A 22,363-nucleotide genomic window follows, 5' to 3' on the forward strand; every position below is an offset into this window, starting at 1 on the left:
AAAAGCCACCAGAAACCTTTTAGGTCCGGTCGTTTCTGGCCCATCCAGTCAGTCACTCTGTGATGGTGTTGGGCAGTCCGATTCTTTTTATTGATTAGTTCATTTCAAGTCGATTCATCTCAATTGCTCCAAAGCAATGTCATGTGATGTGTGGCTTGTGAATGGGTTTTTAATAATGTTCACGTTAAAGGGCCCTTATCCTGAAAATGGTCTCATCCTGTGTTTTGCATTGTTTTTACAGTGTGGAGTCGTCTCAAGACTGAGAAATATGTAAATAGTGCAGTTTCCGCATTTCAGCTGTGACAGAAACAAGCCATTCAGAATTGCAGCCACAACTTATGTAGTTAGTAATGCCATATATGTGCATGTGAAGAGATCTTGTAAAAATATGTATGTACAAAATGGAGGCTCGCTCGTAAACCTTCTCTTTTCTACCTTGTGGATGTTATGGGGGGTGTTTCTAGAACCCAAGAGCGGAACACAGGCACAGGAGAATGGAGCGGTTCAGATTGTTTAATTAAGCAGGAGGGGGGAAAAGGTCCACGGGTCGGGAGAGGGGCTGGAGACGGGGAACAAGGAGTGTAGGAGAGACAGGCCGATGGCGTGGGTAGGTGAGGTCCAGGGGGATGCAGGCTGGTGGGATCCGGGGACGAGTGTAGGCCGGAGGGGTGAGGTCCTGGACATCGGAGAACAAGGGTTAGTATGTAACAAGGTCACTGAGCACACAAACATAAACTAGGAGTCTAGAGAAGAGTCCTTATACCACGGGAGGTGTAAACAACACTCAGACGAGGAGTGGCAGGGGTGCAGGCCTCTTATCCTGGTTCGGTGATGGGGTGATAGCCGGCAGGTGTGTAGACAGGCACAGGTGAGTAGAATGATGGTGAGCCGGGAACAGGAAGGAGACCATGTATGGGCATGGGGACCTGCTGACAGACAGGGGAGAGGCTGTGGCTGTAACAGTGAACCTATAATTTCATTTCAACCTTTATTTAAAATCGTAAGCATCTGAGGTTTCCCTCATTTACAGAAATGACGATTGTACAGTACATAATAAAAACAATATTCACAGAAATTTAAACACCAGAGTAAAACAAATTAAAAACGTTTAAAAATAATTTTAAAATATCAACTAAAACAGTTACAGGTAGTCACACAATGGTCTGAAATCATACATTTAAACATTCCAAGGGAAGGGAGAACCTCCAATTTTAGCGTGAGTTGAAGGACATTCCATGAGTTAGAGGCATCAAAGGAAAAGGCTGACTTCCCTAGCTCAGAACAAATCTGAGGAACCCTAAGAACCATCCAGTCATTCGATCGAGTTGAATAGGTTCCAATATTCCAATTTAACAGTGAGGAGATATAAACAGGTTGTTTACCAATAAGGGCTTTAAAAATTAATAAATACCAGTGTTTGTTGCGCCTTTCTGCAAGAGAAGGCCAACCCACCCTATCATACAGGACACAATGGTGAGTATCATATCTGTCACCAGTTATAAATCTGAGAGCTGAGTGATATGCAGAATCCAGAGGTTTAAGAGTTGATGCCGCAGCATGCCTATAAATTACATCACCATAGTCCAAAACTGATAAGAAGACTGATTCCACAATTCTTTTTCTACTAAATAGAGGAAAATTGGATCTGTTTCTGTACAGGAAACCAATTTTCTGTCGCAGTTTAGTGGCAAGATTTTCCACATGGAACTTAAATGTTAATTTCTCGTCAAGCCACAGGCCAAGATATTTATACTCAGTGACTCTCTCTATACAAGAGCCACTGACAGTAGATATCCTCACATCATCAAGGTTAATATTCCTTGCTCTTGAAAATAACATAAACTTTGTCTTACTAGCATTAAGAACCAATTTAAGACTAGTAAGGGCATCCTGTAGAGCATAAAAGGAAAGTTGCAATTTCTCAAAGGCCAGCTGTACAGAGTCTGCAATACAGTACACAATTGTGTCATCAGCATACAGATGGGCATGACATCCATACAAAGAAGAAACAATATCATTAATATAAATTGTAAAAAGAACAGGACCCAAAACTGAACCTTGTGGCACACCTTTAGTCATGGCCAAGAATTCAGATTGTGCTTGACCTAACTTCACACACTGCCGCCTAGAAGATAGATAATCCTGAAACCAGACACAGGCATTATCATCCAACCCAATGTTAGATAGTTTCTTTAGAAGTAAGTAGTGATCAACTGTGTCAAATGCTTTTGATAAGTCAACAAAGAGGGCAGCACAATGTTTCTTCTTATCTAATGCTGAAATAATGTCATTTGTAACCAAAGTGATGGCTGATGTTGTACTATGTTTGGCTCTAAAACCAGATTGTTGAGAGCTAAGTATGGAGTTAGTTGAAAGGTAATATTTGAGTTGTTTACTTACTAGTGTTTCCAGGACTTTAGCTAAGCAAGGTAGCCTGGAGATAGGACGATAATTATCTAAGTTATCTCTATCACCTCCCTTATGTAAAGGAATCACCCGTGCAGATTTTCAAACTAGAGGAAATCTACCTGATGAGATAGAGAAATTCAAAATATAAGTAATCTGTTCAGCGATAACTGGTGCAGCCAACTTAATAAAAAAAGACTCTAAGTTCTGTATCGTTAGTGGCTTAGCTTGGCATCGCTACTGCACTATCTCGCGTACGTGCACGCGTACTGAATAAACCACAAATGTACCTCTAATACCAGTATTAGTCTGACCACACCCCTCATCAGCTTACCTTCATAAGCAGGTGTGTGGTCACCTGCTCTCCTCCTTCTCGCTTTCACCACAAGGAAGAGGTGCCTCCGTAGATCCCCACACTTGACACCATGATGGAAGAAATTGGATTAGGAACAGCTTGGGAAACAAGGATACGTTGACATCATATCTTTATTTTCTCTCTCACTATTTTCGAGAAAATACGGCGATATTGTCTTCGTACTGGAGTGTCTAGAAGATGATGATCATTCTACAAACCCTCCACCGGTTTTCGTATTGGGAGCACGCCGCTGCATGCTTCTCAACTGCAGTTCCTTGCTGTGTTTGTTGGGGTGAAACCTGTCAGGCCACAGCTGAACTGTCGGACATGCCGCTGTTGTGAGGAGCGGTGCGTTCCAGGTTGGGTGAGTAGTGTTTGCTGGCGGGCTCCACTTGTCTGTTAGTGCTATGGGGGCTACTTGACAAAGTTTATGGAAACCGGCCCCAGGCTAGGGTCCTTTGTTTAGCCGTCTAGGCGACAGAAGGCCTTGGTCTGGCGACCATTATAGTTTTAACTAGTGGGCCGCGACCATTGACACTGGTGATCCCTGTGTGTTCTGGATGAGTGGATTCTCTCTGTCACCGTGTTAAGACCCCATCTTTCATATCCAAATGAGAGTATTCCTTCACGAGGGGATATGTGCATGTAATGTGCGATAGCGGCAGATTCATGTTCAAAGTCAGCTATACAGGCCAGTTGGTACTGTGCTGATTCCGCCGGACGTGTTAATGTCACCGTTGTGAAGCGGTGTTGACGTCTTGTTTTCTCTTTTCTCTTAAAAAGTGAGGAGGGTTCAGAACGGCGGCCTGTCTGGGTGAGTGTTATGTCATTGTTTACATGTTCATAGCTTACGGTTAGCCGGTCGGTGGCCTGGCGCGGGGTAGCTTGGCTTCTCGCGCGCCGCCGGGAGCTCGCTCCTGATCGCGTGCGTCGTAGATCGGCGTCTCGCGAGCGGAAGCAATAGCACCCGAACGGTTGGAGCAGCCGTTAGCTTGATGCTATTCTGTTGAACGTGCTTTGATTTTTAACATGTTTTACACTCTTGACCACGACGTCATCCTTGACAGGGGATGTTCGTCGACCCTGCCTGAGCCTAGACGGGGATTGCGTCAACAAAGAGGACTGTAGCGACTGGTGGAGCGGCGACGCTGCCCGGATCGAACAACACGGGACGGTTGTGTTCTACGGTGGCTTGTGACTGCACTTCGCTGATCTGCGTTCCGGGCAGGTACGGGGTTGGCCAGACCTCATAACACGTCTTCTGGTTTTACCTTGCTAAATGTATTGTGAATAACGGTGTTTTTTCCCAAAACGTGTGTTGTTGCAATGCATTTGAGATACGTTGCGGGTTGTGTGTGAGCTGTTTTTGTCACTGGCAGTTAGCTTCTCCGTGCAGATCGTGATGTATTGATCTGGTTGTTGTGTGAGAAACATCATGGTGTTTATGTGTACCGTGTACTCACTACTAAGGCAACTAACCTATGAAGCTATGCTTGGTGACGAGTGAGTAAAAGAATGTTCTTTCTCAGACTGTAATGACAATGAACAGTGAGTTCACACATTAACAGGTTTTCCTGTTTTAACTGGCCGTATTGAGGGTAAAATAGGAGGATTGTGTTTCCCCCCCCGGTTCCCTGGGGACTTTATCACCTCCTATCAGACATGTTGTGCATTAATTGTGTCTTTTGTGTGGTAGGGATACGATGTAACTCTCAGCTTGATTGCTGAGGTTGTGCTAAATCTGCTGGAGAAACTTATTTCCTAAAGGGAAATTGGTTTGGTTGCTGTCATGTGTGCTTAGCAAGGCCTGTGGTCGATACTAATCAAGAATGATGTATTCTCTCATTGTGAAAAAAACGGCGTTCCTCTGTTGAGTGTTTTTGCCATTTTTTGTAGGTGATGATGGGTTGTGTGTGTCATGTGACCTACAACTGGGTTGTACTGGCCACAGAAGCACATGTGTATGTTGGACCGGGGTTCTTAGAGCCCTCTCTATTCTGTGTTTTTCCTTAGTAAAAATCAGATAGCAGGTTAGCTCGTGCGCTGTGTGGAGCTGTGAAACGCTTCATAGAGCTGACTATGACTGTGTCATATTCTCTTTTTGTCGTTACGTCGTATCATGGGTGTGGGGTCGTAAAGGGGTGAACTGGTAACCTTTCCTCTCCCCATTGTTCTGTCGGTCAGGGGTACACCCCCTGTCCTTCAAGGTTCCCGTCACGTGGCGGTTCGGCACGTTACGGGGGGGGGGGGGGGGGGGGGGGGGGAGGGAGTTCCTGGTCCCACGGCCTGGTATATTGGGCGTGTGCACCGCAGGAATTCCCCCGCCATAGAGTACGTCACCGTGCGCGTCTCTGTTGGTAGGACTTCCGTGTGCTGTTCAGGTCCATGTGATGGATCTGTTTTCAGGGGGGGTGGTCAGGGCTCCTCCTCACCAAGCGCCTACTCAGGCCTTCTGTGAGTTCGGACTCCTTCTTCCATGTGAGGAAGCCTCCATCAGAGTACAGAGCCTTCCTCCTCAGATTGTCAAAGTGAGTGGACCCTCTAGAAGGGTCCTTTTCTATTGTATGTATATTCGATTCAATTCGTTTATTGAGTGTGTATGGGTTCGGTGCCTCTTTCCCGGAGGCCCTAAAACCAGTTTTTTACATGGCTCAAGGTGCAATATATTCTTTTCAATCTGTACAGCTCGCGTGGGAAGTCTCTCTGGGGATCCCCGTCTCTTTCCTATGGGAGGGTGGTGGGATGTAAAAATGTGAACATTTTTTACCCCGGCTGTGTAGACTGGGATACATACTGTTGATGCTTCCTTCTTTCTATTCCAGAAGTGTTGGAGTTAGGGAGTGTCACACCCCTCTTGTCGTTCCCCTGGGCGCCTTGGGGATTCAATGACAGGTCTAAATAGCCTGTTCATTGATGGGGGTGTGTCCCGACGCACGTATAGTGCTAGCTCGCTGTAAACAGGCGATTGACTGGCACGCCTTAGTTGCTTGTGGTTGAAACAGCGTTTTTATAAAGCAACTGAGATGGGGGTTTTTCCTCTTCCGGCGACCACATCCCATGACCTGGGTGGGTTGTCGACGGATTCTCGTTCATGTCTGGGGGATGATGACGGGATGGATCTGAACATATGTAGTGGGGTCTCACGCCCTTGGGGTGGGCCACCAGGCGCGGTTCGTCCCAACGTCTGGGTGGCGCCTTCTTTTCATGTTAAGATCAACACGCATATCTGCCCTTCTCCTGGAGTAGGCATGTCGGCGTGGTTAGGGCACGGGACTGGTTCTGGTCACGCTGGTCCAGATCAGTTGAACCCGTTGTCCGCCGGGGATGCAGATCTGCTGTTCTGGTACCCTGAGGGACTTGGGCTTTTTTCAGGGGGAAAAATGCCAGGTCGGTCTGGGTGTCACAGGGTTAAGCGCTATGGAGACCCTGGTTGGGTATGTTTTTACTCAGCACTGTCGTCATGGCTTACAGCCATGCCATTCTGTACGCGCTCGATCTCGTCGGATCTCGGCCGCTACACAGGTTGGTCCTGGTTAGTACTTGGTTGGGAGACCGCCGGGGAATACCAGGTACGGTGTGCTTAGGGGCTGGTTCTCCATTATTTTTCGCTCCTCTCTCACGCATGGCGAAGAGGGGCCTGTGGGGGTGGTTTTTTGACCTCCTCTGGTGACCCTGTGCTTCCCGTACCGCCAGGCCCGGTCCGAAGTGATGTTTGCGACCCGTAGGCCTGGGTTAACCCTTTTTGGAAACTGAAACACTTGTACTGCGGTATAGCCGGTGTATACCCGCAGGTGTGTTTTGGAGTTTTTTCTTGAGGGGTTATAGGAACAACCACCGCATTGGGTAACACCGAGGTGGTTGATTCCCTGGTGTGTTGGAGCAGTGTCAACTCCCGGGTTCACCGTTTGAGGGTGCCCCTGCACGTTCATGACGTCTGCCAATCGTGTCAGCCTTCTCTGCCTCGACCCCTCTGGGTGGGGGTTGTTAAATGGAGGCTTGGTCATGCAACACCGCCAGCTTACGCTCCTTCCGCCGGGGCGGCTGTGTTCAGCTGTCCCCTCTGGCGCCTGTCTCGTCCGCAGTCTCCAGGCTAGGGTTAACAGCCTGTTGCCTGGTTTTTCCCCGGTGCGCTGCCTGCTTCCGTTGGTTAACCTTTTTTGTGTGCTTACGGCCATGCTGACTGCCTATTCTGCAGGGTCAGTGTGCCAGGCGGTGTACTATTGGGGGGACGGGGCCCGCTCGGCTTACGGCCATACCGACCTGAACACGCCCGGTCTCGTCCGATCTCGGAAGCTGGGCAGGTTCTGGCCTGGTTGGTTCCGCCTGGGAATACCAGGTGCAGTAACTGAGGGGCCTTTGTCCGAATACGCTGGCGATGTGGGGGGCGGGGCACTACGTGCCCACCTGGTGGGGTCTTGATGCTGGCATCATGGACTTCTCCGGGCCCCCATTCCAGGGAGTCCAGTCCTTTTGGTGGGTCTGGGTCTTCCTTCGTGCTCCGCTGCTACGGCCTTGCCACGGGGTTGGGTTTGCCCTTGACCCCGTGATTCTGGGGGCAGTAACGAGGTTGTTCCTCCGTTCGTTCCCGGGTGGCATGCGGGTTGTGCGTGTGTGTAGTCGTGGGGTCAGGCCACGGTCTGCTCACCCTGTGCGTTGAGTTGCTTGAGTGCCTCTTCGCACGGTCGGGTCCGTCGCCCTCCCGTGACGTCCCTAATAGGGGGGCTACCCTCCATTAGGGGGGGTCGGGGGGGCTCGGCCCTCCCTGTTCTGATGGTTTTGGGGGGCTGTCAGCGGGGTGTATTTGTCAGCCAAGTGGCTCCGCTTGGCCTCCCTTGTGCAGTAGCGATGCCAAGCTAAGCCACTAACGATACAGAACGTTAGGTTATGACTATAACCAAGTTCTGTTAGTTAGGGGCGATGCTTGGCATCGGACGCCGCTGCAGCCCTTGTCCTCACCTTGTGGTGAAAGCTTGGGAAGGAGGAGAGCAGGTGACCACACACCTGCTTATGAAGGTAAGCTGATGAGGGGTGTGGTCAGACTAATACTGGTATTAGAGGTACATTTGTGGTTTATTCAGTACGCGTGCACGTACGCGAGATAGTGCAGTAGCGATGCCAAGCATCGCCCCTAACTAACAGAACTTGGTTATAGTCATAACCTAACGTTATCCTCACCTGTAGAACACTTTGCATCAATTGATTGCAAAGCATCAAATACAGCTGACTGTGTAAAAGGTTGAAAGGAGAAATGGGAAGTGACGCCCACAGGGTACAAACAATCAGAATCAACAGGACAAGGTCCATTATAGTTCCTATTAAATAAATTACCAGCCTCCGCAAAATGCCTATTGAAGGCAACACAAATTTCACTCTGCTCAGAGATCACACAGTTTTCAACTTTAATATGAGAGGGTAAAGAATTAGATGATTTTATTTTGTTCACCTTCACTGCACTCCAAAATTTTGCCGGATTAGAGTATGAGTTTGTAACCAACTCCAGAAAGTAATCAGTTTTAGATGTTCTTACTACTGCAGTACATTTGTTCCTAATTTGCCTAAAAGAAAGCCAATGTTGAGGGTCTCCAGAACGCCTTGCCCGAGACCATGCAGCATTTCTGTCTTTAATTAGGGTTGACAATTCCTGAGAAAACCAGGGTATTACTCTATCTTTAATACAGACTTTTTTAAAAGGAGCATGTTTTTCAACTAATAAATTAAATGTATTTACAAAGGAGTCCAGGGCTAACTGAACATCAATTTCAGTGTTACAATAAGTATCAGAAAGAACAAGATCATCTAAAAATGATTCGTTATTAAAAGATTTAAAATTCCTCCTTAAAACTGTGTGAGATCTTGTTTTTGGCAGTCTCGTGCTTCTTACACAGACTGTGGGGCAATGGTCACTTATGCCTAAGTCAAAAACCCCACAAGCTGAGATCCTGTCATATTTATTCACAAAAATCAAATCAATAAGGGTAGACCTAGAGTAATTTTTAAGGTTTGGTCTGGTGGGCTCAGTAATTAACTGGGAAAGACTGAGGTTACCACTGATTTCTTTAAGGTGCTTTGCAGCACCACTCAACCAGTCAATATTAAAATCACCCATGACAATCATCTCAGAATCAATATATTGTGAAAGGAGCTCAGCTAATTTATCTAAAGAGCTAGCATCAGCAGAAGGGGGTCTGTAGACACCAATTACATATATAAAATTGTTGATCCCCAACTCGACCTTTAAAACAAGTACTTCAAAACACATTGGGATAGTGACAGCATAAACAACAGACGCCGGAAAACAAGATTTAACATAAATAACTACCCCACCACCCCTACCTACCCTATCAATTCACACACACACACACACACACACACACACACACACACACACACACACACACACACACACACACACACACACACACACACACACACACACACACACACACACACACACGTGAATCACACAGAGAACTAGATACAACGGGTGGGAGGTAATGGGACTGGGGGGAGCTCTCTCTCTCTCGCTTGCTCTCTCTCTCTCGTATCAGCACTCGCTGTATCACAGTCAACCTGTTGCAAAATATCATAGCACACGCGCGCCCGCATTCCGATTCCGTGCAATAATATTCACTGGGGTATATATTGTCATTTGAAACAAGTTACCAATGCATTGTCCCGTGGGATTATGCCCCCCTGCAGTGAAATTAATTAGTCCCTCTCTATCTCTCTCCCCAAAGGTATCTGGCAGTGCAGGTGGGTGATTGTCACTCAAAGCACAGGTGTGTAGTGGTTACGTCATTGTTGTTTCCGGCCGGTCCACCTCGCTTGAAATTGCAATGTATTTCCAATGAACACATTTCTAAATTGTCTCGTTTAAAACAAATAAAGCATGAAGATTGGCATGGTGTACCTTTCTGTGTGTATTCATCCACAATATATAGCTCAACATGAAACAATTCGCAATTAATCGTAAAATAATTACATATAATTGTATTAAACAATAAACAATAATGTTAGTGATAGAAGGGAACTCATTTTGTGCAAAAATGGAAAGCTTGCCAATGTTCATGAGGTAGAATTATTACAATAGCCGATAATACATTTTCCCAATGATAAATCCTGGGGACCACGCGGGAAACGGCAGCCTGGCTCATTTCACGGAAGTCAAATTTTTATGATTGTGGTTGATTCTATTTTTACCAGTACGTACCATTTACAGTATGTACCGAACCTAAAATACATTAGTTAAAAATAATTTATTCATTAATTTTCTCCCCCCGGCATTACTCATATCATATATCACTGTCAGTGAAAGTGAAGGTTATATATATTTTGTGCAACACAGGGCTCGTTATTCTCACTGCTAGGTACTGCAGTGCTGGCATATCTGCCTGTCTGTCTGTCTTAATCGTCTGCTTTCCTTTTTCCCTCAGCGGTGCCACTCACCTTCTGCTTGCCACTCTGTCCATTCACACAAAGTCAGCGGCAGGGTAAAGGTTAAAACGAAAAGAGGGAACTATTGCTGCTTTTATTCTCCCTCGTCTTCGTCGGCTCGGCTTTCATCATAACGCTGACGCGGTGACACCCTTCCTCCTCCTCACAGCCACCTCACCGCTCACCTCTACAGCAGGTGCACACTGAGGCAAACGAGGATCCTTCATATTCAGCATTCAGCGTCTCTCACAACACGGCCCCCCTTCATATGGGTCATTGTCACATTGTCACAAGGACGCAGCTGATACCAACATTCCACTCCTGCAGTTCTTTGACTGTGACTCGTCTCTCGTCGGCTCATAAAACATTTTCTTCTTGGCTCTTATCTGTTGTGTTGAGTTTTATTTATTTTTTATTTTTTACATTTGACATTTACATTTAGTAATTTCGCTGGCGCTTTTATCCAAAGTGACTTACACGTTCTGTACGACAAGTAAGTCAACAGGAAGGGTATAACTCTTTCAGCTGAGTAACAATGTTCATCAAACAGTGTTGAAACGTGGGCGCTGCCGTGTTGAGTGCATACTAGTAGTAGAGACGGTAGTACCAGGGGCGGAGCTTCCTATAGGTAACATAGGCGGTTGCCTAGAGCGCCACCCAGAGGGGGGCGCCAAAAACTGCATCAGCTAAATAAATTATATATATATATTTTTTTTTAACACAGTTTTTGCACCCCCCTCTATATCTGCAACCAATATTTTGGGGGGGGGGGGGGGTGCCACCTCGGCTTTAGGTGATCACAGTCAGAACATTAAGATGTTTTTTCATTATTATATATCCCCCCCCCCCCCCCTTCATTTCAGATATTGATTGAACGGCCGTATACATTTACTTCTATATTTTAAAGTATTTATTCCTGCATTTACTTGGTGAAGGCTCTGGTTCCTCGGCTGGGGGGCAGTGGACGTGGGGAGGAATCAGACACCATGGCGTCTGTGTCGTAGAGGTGCCGAAAAGCTTTGGTTGCTGCCACGTTGGTGGAGACAGACAGAGTGGGTGTTTTCTTATCTAACGGAACAGCTCCTTGTTGCCGTGGCATGGCTCTGTGGGTTTGCTGCTTCCAATAGACCATCTTTATTAAGGTTGTACAAGTGATAGTGATTTTCTATTTGTATTTATTTTTGGAACTACTTCTAAATGGGTTAGGGGTAAAAGAGAACAATAGTAATTTATTGATGAAAACTGATGTGCTGAAGCTACATCTTAACTGCCTCATTTGAAACTATGCCTTATGCCTCCATGAAAATCTCATAATAGATTATTCAATTCAAATCATATTCCTTTTCTTGTATTCAAGCTCTGTCGATTTCCACCTGTGATCTAGATCGCTATTTGATTGAATAATGAATGATGGCAGGCTGCTCCTCCTCATCGACCCGCCCACAGCCAGCACCTGACATGGGCCAATGCACCCAGCAACCCTGCTATGTAAGCTAGGTGCCTGCTCAGTGCTCACGCTTCAAACAAGATTCAAGATTCAAGAGTTTATTAATCACATACATACCAGGGCATACAGTGAAATGCGGTAAACACGATGATATAGACATTAGCTGTTGCTGTTGGTCAGAGGTGGAAAGTAACTGTGATTATGTGTTGGTGTTGTTTTATTTATTTATTTTTTTAAGTGTCGTTTTTTTCCCAAGACCATATACATTTACTTCTATGTATTTATTCCTACATTTACTTGAGTATATGTTTTATTTTGTGGTCATTACCTACAGTATAATGACTATGATGACGTCATGCTGGACTTGACTTGACTTTCCCCAACCTTGGACTTATATTGATGCATCAAAATATTTACACCAAAATCAATTCTGAGGTAAATTTTTGGAACACGCACAAAATCGTAATGCTTTTCATTTGAAAGTAACCACATTCTTGAGTACTTTCTTCTACTCTTACTTTTACTCAAGTAACTCTCTCGACAAGTACTGTTACTCCAGCTTAAATTAAATGTAACTGATTTAACTTCTACTTGAGTCATATATTTTAGTACTCTTTCCACCTCTGCTGTGCTCCAATCTTAGCCCATTCGGTAGAGTGACTGCATGACAGGCCATGGCACGTGCATTTTGAAGGCCATCGGCAGAGTAGCCTACACATAAATCCTCTTCTACGCACCGTGAGTTACAAACACACAACCAATCCTCTTGACGCTAGTCAGGCTAGAGAGCGATGGCTCATCATTTGAGGTGGGGGAATCCTTCCTTTCTTCAAGAGAACACGTCGGCATCAGTGGCGTCGTTAGCCCTGGGCTTCCGGGGCTTTAGCCCCGGATGTTTTTCTCCTAGCCCCGGATCAAAAAAAATTGTTTAAATTTTTTTTTTTTTTTTTTTTTTTTTTTTTTTTTTTTTGATGTCAGCATTCCCATTGTCTGTGCTGAATGTTTGTTAGTGTTTGGTATTTTTTGTTGGTTTTTAGTACTTTTAAAAACATTTAGTAAGTAGTTTTCATTTGATCCTATAATATTTTCATTCACCGATTTGTGGACTTTTTTTTTTAGTGTCCTGAAAGACATCTTATAAATCAAATGCATTATTATTATTATCATCCAGGAGGGAAAAGACACTTTGGATAGTAGGGACTGCATCTCTGCCTGCCCTGACCAGGAAACACTTTGCAACTGTGATCTCCTCTGGCAGTAGTTGGATATTGTAATGTGTGGCGAGGGGTTGCAGCAATTCCACTGAGAGAAACTGGTCTGAGGCTGGATAACATGCCTGTATGCCTCTCATAAGTTCTTCTCCAACTCATGAGAACCTGCTCTCAAGCTCTTGCAGCATTCTGTCGAGGACTGGATAGTCTTTGTCTCAGCTGATCTCCTGAGCTGAGGTCTGAGCTTGTGCCACAAGATGACTCAACTACATACTCGTCCATCCTTTTCTGCTTCCTCCTTTGGCTGGTAGTATGTTCCTCAATCCCAAGGCCATTACATATGGCCTTTGTCCTGTCATACATGTCCACTGCCATCTCTGAGGTGCGATAACCTTTGAGTGTGTCCTGCACTGTGCTTTTAAATAGTACAGATATTGAAGATGTGCACTTTAACGCAGCAGCACCTGGAGCCATCCATACCCATGTCCAGTAGGGATGCCCCCCGGACCCCGGTTTTAAACGGGAACCGGTACTATATTAGAAAATACCGGAGTATTTATAAGCTCTGACGTCCTCGGTACTGCTATCGATACTCTAGAGAAATTATTATTATTATTATTATTATTATTATTTAAAAGTTGCGAACGATCCTCTCTCTGTCTCTGCACGAGAAGCGAGCCGCAGCCAGCGAGTCAATTATTACACACACTCCTCGCGAGTTGCTCGCTAGTGCTACACATAGACATACGGGTACTACATACGGGTACTCCTTAATGAAAGTGCTCCCCGACGCCCCGTGCTATAGCGCGCGGCACACAGACAGCAGCTCTGCATGCACTGAGTCGTGATCATGGCGGATAGAGCGAAGCGTTCTAAAGTATGGATATACTTTATAAGGGTCAATGCCGACAATGCACGTTGCCACAAGTGCAACAAAACATTTGCCAGTAAGGGTGGCAATACGAGCAAATCAATTTATCAAAACATCTGTTGGCAAAACATGATATTAGTGTGCAGAAATGCGCGTATTCGACTGCCTTGCGCGCAGTGTTCCATCTGCATACTGCAGCCGTAACCCAAGATACGGAGTTGCCTAGGCTAATAACGAATTATTACAAATAGGCTAATAAACAAAACAATTGTTTAGCTACAAATACTACAATCTAAACTTTTTATAGATCGTCAAGCTGAGGCGTCAGCCACTATGTCCCAGCCCAGTGAGCCCAGGGCCACCACACATCCTCCCTCTACCTCCCTCCACCACCCAAAGTCCTTTCTCCCTACAGTAGCAGCTAGAGGAAGGATGACAGAGGATAGGGTGAACGAGTGTCACAGTTCTGTTAGCCTTTTGCATTTGTTGTTTATTATAAAAAGTCTATAATTCAGAGTCAGACACATTTAAAACATTGTTGCTGCTGTTGCTGAAGAAATTATATTAATTTATTATATTTATTTATAAAGTTATATAAAAGAACATTGCTGCTGCTGTTGCTGAAGAAATTATATTTATTTATAATACTTATTTATAAAGTTGTATTTATAAATAATAAAGCAATGTTGATTCTGTTCTTAATTAATTGTCTTTTTTTCTTGCAAAAAAATAACCAAAAAGAACCAATAAGAGTATCGATAAAGTACCGAACCGTTAAGCAGTATCGATAAGAGTAGTAGTATCGATAAAATCCTAACGATACCCATCCCTAATGTCCAGTGTCCTATAATAAGCTTTAATCGAACCTCGGATAGTCCGGTTGGTTTGGGGTGGTGTGAAAGCTCATTCACTCTTGCAAGTGAACCCTTCTGCGGTTCATTTGAGATGTGAATGCAAAGCGGACCAAAGGCAGGAAAAGACCCAAAAATCTAATATTTTTTTTATGAGAAGACTGAAACATATGTATATAATGAAACACACAATACAGTTTTTTTTCGATTGCCTAAGCATGATTTTGAAAACGGGGCCCGGTGTTTCAAAACACACAATTAGCACAACCACACACACAATTATCAGAACACCTCAGATCCTTTGCTAAATTAAACACTTGTCAAAACCATACACTAATTTTGTTACCATATGAAACACACGTTTCATATGACTTAATTCTGTTTGAACCAGTTACACACACTGCTGTGCTTAACCTAAAACACATTTAGCAATTCTACTTCTCAGTGATTAGAGTACTGTAAGTGAAGTATGCAGAGAATGTGCAAATATACAATAAATTCACCAAACACTACACAAGACCAATGCTGTAGACTGATGAAAATATAATTTATTTATCTACATATACCCAAATCAATGATGCAGACTGATGAAAAAAATTACAAAATATAAATGTTCTCTCCATATAACCAAATCAGTCAACATTTCAACATGGAGAATCACAACAATACATGTCCCAGTTTTCATGCTACTATGTGCATAACACTGTAAGCTCAGCAAATATCAGACAAACATAAAATACTGTATCCAGTACAGGTTAAAATTACAGTAACACAATTTTTTTTTTGAAAGAATTTAAACAGAAAATACTAGACATTATCTCTTTGCCTAGCTGGATCTGGCAAGATCATTTTTTGTTGTGATTCTCCATGTTGACATGTTGACTGATTTGGGAAAATGGGAGAAAATGTATATTTTCATCAGTCTGCATCAATGGTTGTCTTGTGTAGTGTTTGGTGAATGTATTGTATATTTTCACGTTCTGTGTACAGTACTTCACTCTCATTCCATTTTGGTTGAAGACAGGTGAACTCACCTGCTGCATTTTTATAGTGCTTAAACCTGATTGTGTATCTACAATTAAGCAATGGTGTGTTTGTGCATCTGATGGCTGTGTTTAACCAATTGGCTTATATGTGTGGTAATTTGACATTCTGTGTCTAATGTAATGCAAGTGTGTGTATTGTTTTACAAAAAGTGAGGCTGACATTGTAGGGGTGCAAATCTGGGCCTATATTTTGCTCCTTGAGTGTAAGGTTTTGATAATTGTGTAATACTTTTGATTTGAGTGTTTATGCAATTGAATAAAACTGTAAAGACTAGAGATGAACTGTTTATTTATTTTGTATATAGGCTGTGCATGTTTGTTTTTGTTTGTTTGTTTATTTGCTTATGTGTATGATTCTTAACTGTGTTTTTATTTTGTTATTGGTGTATATGTGTATGTATGTACAGTATATGTATATATATTATATATATATATATATATATATATATATATATATATATATATATATATATATATATATATATATATATATATATATATATGGATATATATGTGTGTATATATGTATATTTGTACTCCTGTTGGGGCTTCTTGGACCAGATCAATGTTTTATCTGGCTAAATAAATAAATAAGAAACTGATGATTTGGTCCTGTTAACTTTGAATTTTCTATGGGGACTGCCCAGATCCCTCTCATGGACCTGGACCTCACTTTGAGAACCTCTAATGATTCTAGTTATTCAGTATTCATCTCTAATTACTCTAAAATTGCGTATTTCTGTGTTAAAAACAAAAAAAAAGGGGGGGGGGGGACGACAACCCCCCCCCCCCTACACCCCCCCGGGCTGAAGCCCCCAATGTTTTCTAACCCTAAAAACGCCCCTGGTCGGCATCCATAATGAATTAGGCACTGTGTGCAGCCCACATGCTCCACGCTGACGCCCGCACAGTGTCACACATTCACTCAACATCCACTTGGTGCTTGAAACTGGAATATTTACAAAACAGAATGGAATTTCACCCTGTCCCCATCATTACGTAAAGATTGTGTGTGTGTCCCCCCCCTAATCATTACGACAAGACGGTGGTTCATGTTTGCCTTGATAAGACCATCGTAATTCTAGAGCACTTAATGCCTCTGTTGCATCATACGATTAACACTTTGTATTGGAAACGATAAACAATCGGCCTGAGCTGAGATAAGGGAGAATGAAGACAGCTGGTAGGTCTGAACTGCAGCAATGAGGGAATAAGTGATTTCATGAGCGCTGCGCACAATCTCAGAGTGGGATGTGAAGAGTGGAAGAGGCTCTGGGACCGAGATGTTGTTAAAATATTAACTCGGGTTATTTAAAGCCTCTGATATTCTTTCTCTGGTTGGCATGTTGGATGTGGCTTCCATGCAGCATCAATATCTTAGGAGACGCGTATGAAGCTGGTAGCCATCAGGGACACAGAGTCCTGTCAACCGATATGAAGTGATCAAGATCAAGACAGGGGACATGACATGCGTGGCTGGCGTCCCAAATGAATTAACCCAACATTACTGTTGTTCAGAGGCTGTAGCAGACTCCATTTTGAAGCTAGAGTGTATCAAGGTCAAGGTATCTTTAAGCGACCCATGTATATTCTGCTTTTGACCACAGATGAGCTCTACTGGAGCAGTTGGGGGTTAAATGGCTTGGTTAAGGGTCCACCAATGCGAGTTGTTGACAGAGGGACAACCTACTGTATCAGTCACAAGATTCATACCCTAAACCTCAAGTTCCCAGCTTTGTGTAAGTATGATCTCATTTCATGTGAATTCCCATGATGTTTCAGCCCCATATGAAACAGGATCGGCACTGAGTTTGGGGTCAGCCATCTGTCCTTGCATTACGTGGGGGATCCACACTCGCTATGTTAACATCATGTTAAAGTACACACAGTATGGCATTAAGAATGCATTTCACTTATGTGATTTGATGTGCTTCTGAATGAAACAGGTTGTTGAGGTGGAATTTAGCACTTGTATTGTGTTAACTCCAGAGTCCCACTTATGCTGCCAATCCTATACAACTATTTAATAATAGTTAACTATTTAATACCCTGTAATACCCCATAGTACCATGTAGTACCTTGTAGTATCCACTAGTTCCATTATGTACCCTATAGTACCATGTAGTACCATTTAGTATCGTGTAATACCTTGTAGTACCCTATAGTACCACGTAGTACCCTTTAGTATCATGTAATACCCTGTATTAGCATATAGTACTATGTATTAGTATGTAATACCCTGTTGTATCATATAGTACCCTGTAGTATCATGTAGTACCCGGTAGTAGCATATAGTACTATATAATACCCTGTAGTACCATGTAATACCCTGTAGTATCCTGTAGTACCATGTAGTATCATGTAGTACCCTGTAGTATAATGTAGTATCCTGCCGTACCATACAGGGTACTCCCTGTAGTATGATGTAGTACCATCCTGTAGTAGTATTCTCTAGTACCATGTAGTATGGTGTAGTACCATCCTGTAGTAGTATTCTCTAGTACCATGTAGTATGATGTAGTACCATCATGTAGTAGTATTCTCTAGTACCATGTAGTATGATGTAGTACCATCCTGTAGTAGTATTCTCTAGTACCATGTAGTATGATGTAGTACCATCCTGTAGTAGTATTCTCTAGTACCATCCTGTAGTAGTATTCTCTAGTACCATCCTGTAGTAGTATTCTCTAGTACCATGTAGTATGGTGTAGTACCATCCTGTAGTAGTATTCTCTAGTACCATGTAGTATGGTGTAGTACCATCCTGTAGTAGTATTCTCTAGTACCATGTAGTATGGTGTAGTACCATCCTGTAGTAGTAGTATTTTATTCTCTTATATGCTTTATTATAGTCTCACCCACCCACACCCCAACCCACCTACCCAACCTCCTCCAATGTACAGTTTCTACGTCAAATGTATATACTCTCTTTTCTGGACTCTTTTTGTATCACAAACAGTACTGTATTTGCAAATCTGGTATGTCATAAATGTATAGATGTAGCAGTACTGTCTATCTGTATGTCGTGTATGTCATATATGTTATGATGAATTGAAAATGGGGGACCCTGATGTAAACAAGACGGATCTCCTCTCTGGTAAACAAGAATACCCTGAAGACTCTGGCAGGAGCACTCATTCAAGGGTACTACGACTATGCGTGCACCTCATGGTACCAAAGCACCTCAAAGGCGCTAAAAACAAGATTACAAACATCACAAAACAAACTGGTCAGACTACTACTTGACCTTACCACCAGAACCCACCTCACCCCTGCCCACTTTGACAACCTAGGATGGCTTAGAGTAGACGACAGAGTACAGCAACTTGCAATGGGCCTGGTCTACAAGATACACTATACGACTAAGGTACCCATGTACATGTCAAAATACTTCCCAAAGGTCAGTGTATACCACAACCACTACACCAGAGGAAGCTCAACAAATCATGTTAAACCCAGATTCGGCTCAAACAAGGGACTAAACACGTTTCGCAATTATGCCACATCAATGTGGAATGCCCTACCCATAGCTGTAAAGCAGGGCTATTCAACTAAATTGTTCAGGGGGCCACATTGTCAGAAACCCAAGGGGCCAGGGGCCGGACTGCCACGGCGCCTCCCCGTGCTATGAATATATGTACACTTGACACACAACACGCAACCACATTTTCACAACTTTTATTTAACTACATTGCAAAAGTAGTATACTTTTCAAAAAAAGTGCTTCATTTATGTGCCACATCTGCAACATCTCCTGCAAAAAGTGCTTCATTTATGACTGTGCAACAACTGCAACATCTCCTCTTCAACATTTCAATATAAAAATAAAATAAAAAACAAACAAGTGCATGATGTGCATCTGAACATTCTAACATCAACACTTGAACAAAAAAACACATTTATAGTGCAGCTGAGCTTTTGAAAAAGTGCTTCATGTCTGTGCAACAACAGCAAATCACAGCATCTTATTAGCACTTATTGTCCACTCTTAACTCTCAAACATCAGGGGGGTGGGGGGCAGACAGGCCTAGCCTACATACACACATCTAATGAGAGAGATTGCACTTATTTGACTGGGCAATGGCAGAGAAAGAGGGTTCATAGGAAGTGAGGGCTACCCGCAAACAGTGATGCAAATGCTCATTTGTCAAGGAGGCACGGTTGCTTGTTTTAATGGCATTCATGTGAGAGAAACTGGATTCACAGGTGTATGTTGAGCCAAACATTGTTAGCACAGATATTGCCAGTGTTTTTATTTTGGGGAATGTGTTGACATGAATACACTTTATCCAAAATGTTGTGGTGGATTCATTCTCAAGTGCCTGCTTCAGAGCAGATGATGCTTGCATGTCAATTATTTCAAGTTGCAGGAGACCTTCATCAATGTGAAGTGATGCAAGGAACTCTTGTCCTTTTGTGGAAATAGCAGCTACATTGGCAAATGGGTTGCTCACAAAATGCATCAATTCTCTGGGCATGTCAAATTCATCAAATCGACTTGCAAAGTTTTCCCTCAATTTATCAATGAAATCTGTCATATTGAGTGACTTTTGGCTCAATTGTGCGTGTGAACGTTGACATGAAAAGAAAAAAGTAAAAAAAAATGTTTATTTTTTATTTCTTTTTATTTCTTTTTATTATCATGTAATCTTTTGCGGGCCGGTCAGAATCATCCCGTGGGCCGGATCTTGCCCGCGGGCCGCCAGTTGAATAGCCCTGCTGTAAAGGAATGTGAATCCCTACCCACATTCAAAACCGCTCTTAAAGAGCACCTACGGGAGGCTGCAATTCGAAACTGGCCACCGTAAATGCCCAAACCCCCCACCACCTCCTAATAGACAGTCTCCTCCCCACCGCATGTGTATATTCCCTCCCCGCCGTATGTATATTTCTCTCCCACCCACCCACCCCCTCCAAATGTACAGTCTCCACCCCACCGTATGTAAATTTCTCTCCCACCCACCCACCCCCTCCTAATGTACAGTCCCCTCCCCATCATATGTATATACTCTGTCAGGATCTAGGGGTAACAGTACTGTATATTTGAATACCGTTTATGTCACAAATGTATCAGTACTAAATACCTATATGTCCCTATGCCATAAATGTCATGTATGTTGTGTATGTCATAAATGTCTATATGAATTGAAAATGGGGGACCCTGATGTAAACAAGACAAACGTCTTTCTCAGGTCTGCATCCCCTTAACAATTGTGTGTATTGAGCCGTACTGTATTGTACCCATTCTGCAATCTGTTAAATAAAGTTTTCATTCATTCATTCATTAATTCATTAATTCATTCATTCATTCATTCATTCATTCATTCATTCATTCATTCATTTCTCTGGTCTGCATCCCCTTAACAATTGTATGTATTGAGCTGTACTGTACTGTACCCATTCTGCAATCTGTTAATAAAGTTTTCAATCAATCAATCAATAAATCAATAAATCAATCAATCAATCAATCAATCACCCATTTGTTTTCTATTTGGTCAGATTTGACCCAAAACACCACAGATGTACATAGTTTGAATAAAACACTGAAAATTCAATGAAAGTGCTTATAATTCATTTAATATGTTCAGATGCCTAGTGTGGAATTCATGACGCCTTAGGGCAATCTGATTAATTTGATGGTAGAGGCAGGTTGTAAATCAGAACACAACTCAAGGGTTAATGAAGGGACTTGATTTGAACAAAATGGAGATTGACCTCATTATACCATGGAAGACCAATCAGAAGAAAGTGCTATGTGATAGTCTGGAAGTGGGTTTCAATTAAAATTAGTGATCATGTTTTTATGTTCACCCCCAAGTGCAAGATGGGTAAGCGACAACATTTCCCCAATTCCCAGTAATAGAGAATACAAGAAATAGCTATTTTGGTTAATCCTTGGCATGCATTTGTGTCCAAGCTGATCCAAGGTCATAAGGTCAAGACGAAAGGGTCCTTTTTCACTTCACAAGTACTTTAACACCTGGTAGAACTCAGCAGCCCAATACACAATCATTGTTGTCTTCATGACCTTTCACTCTTGTTTATTCCTCCCACATTGTCATTATGTAAAAGAGGATTTTCCAGCATATCCATATTAGCCTCTTCTGTCATATTATCTCATGTTCCCTGTTGTGAGAGCCTGTGTGTATGTGAGCCCCAGACCATCTGTCTATTCTGCTGTGCTGTGTGGCCTGACAGGTTAATCCATAGTAAAATGGGATGCATGGCTGGCTGAGCTTAACCCAAGTCATTTGTCACCTCCTGAGAGGTGTGTGTATGTGTATGTGTACATATCTGTATGTGTATCATTGTGTACGTGCGCATGTGTGTGTGTGCGTGCATGAGTGTGTATTTTGCCACTGAATGGGGCCATTCCACTTTGCAAGTGTATTGATCCTCCATATGACTCAGGTGGGAGTGGTGAGAACACGGTATGTCCAATTGTGTTTGCAAACATTATTGATATTCATCTTGCTGCTCATATAGATCAAATGTAGAGCCCAGCGGTTTTAAAGAAAACTAATTTCGTACAGTGATCATTCATTGAAAGAAGATCAATTATGTTTTTGGTCTTCCAAGACTCATAGTCTTGGAAAAATAAAGACCTGAGGTCAACTCACACCCCAGTGATTGGGCTGGTTTGTTTCTGGGCAGCAGGAGGGAATGAGATAAATACATTGTACGCCATTACCGTAGTCTCACCCCTAGAGGGCAGTAATGGTTTCTACTTCAGTTTCAGCTT

At 43.2% G+C, this 22,363-nt stretch overlaps 1 long non-coding RNA gene across 1 annotated transcript; it reads right to left on the reverse strand.

Moving 5' to 3' along the window:
- Nucleotides 1-519: 519 nt before the first annotated feature.
- On the reverse strand, nt 520-10,386 carry LOC311230434. Its single transcript, XR_014619809.1, has 3 exons — nt 10,208-10,386; nt 764-926; nt 520-676 (listed from the first exon to the last, which is right to left on the reverse strand). It is a non-coding gene; the product is annotated as an uncharacterized lncRNA (long non-coding RNA).
- Nucleotides 10,387-22,363: the final 11,977 nt, after the last annotated feature.

The sequence above is a fragment of the Notolepis coatsorum genome (genome assembly GCF_963971535.1).
Source record: "Notolepis coatsorum genome assembly, chromosome: 6".
Taxonomy (NCBI): domain Eukaryota; kingdom Metazoa; phylum Chordata; class Actinopteri; order Aulopiformes; family Paralepididae; genus Notolepis; species Notolepis coatsorum.